The sequence below is a fragment of the Nannospalax galili genome, unplaced genomic scaffold (genome assembly GCF_000622305.1).
Source record: "Nannospalax galili isolate Female #2095 unplaced genomic scaffold, S.galili_v1.0 scaffold137, whole genome shotgun sequence".
Classification (NCBI taxonomy): Eukaryota; Metazoa; Chordata; class Mammalia; order Rodentia; family Spalacidae; genus Nannospalax; species Nannospalax galili.
The window spans coordinates 754079-754658 of NW_008340203.1; positions in this window are offsets into that span (position 1 = coordinate 754079).

Sequence of the window (580 nt, forward strand, 5' to 3'; positions counted from 1 at the left end):
CCAGAACCGGCCTCCTGCCGTAGGGCCAGCTGCTGCAGTGCTCCCTGGAGACCTTCCCGCTGCTGAGCCGCTTTCTGCAGACAATCAGCTTGCCAGAGACGTTTTAACTATTTTGAACCATTCGTGTTCCTACAAGAAACTCCCTAAGTTCTGTCCAGCAACTGACAGAAGTTGCTCCAGTGTCCCCATTCTTCTCTCTAGGTCATAGGCACTTAAATACAGATTTTTCCACATGTATTATAGCACTGGCATAAAGATGTAGAGAAAAGATATTTATTTTGTTTAGTGTCTGATGGAGTTTAACCAGGGTTGTCTGTGTGACTGAGTGTGGAACTAACCATGAAAGCCTGGTAGTCTCACCAGTGTTCACACAGCTGGATGCTATGTCTCCCCCTCTCCCAGAATATGTTGGTTGAGAAGAGTTCAGGCGTAAATGGTAGGGCCCCTTGAGTCGGTTCCCCTTCATAGCTGAATTTTTTAATCACTATTTTTTTTTATTTTTAATAACTAGATGATTAGAAGCATTTCATTACAGCATTAACATATTCAGTAACACACTCCAGAGCAAGAGTACATCTCT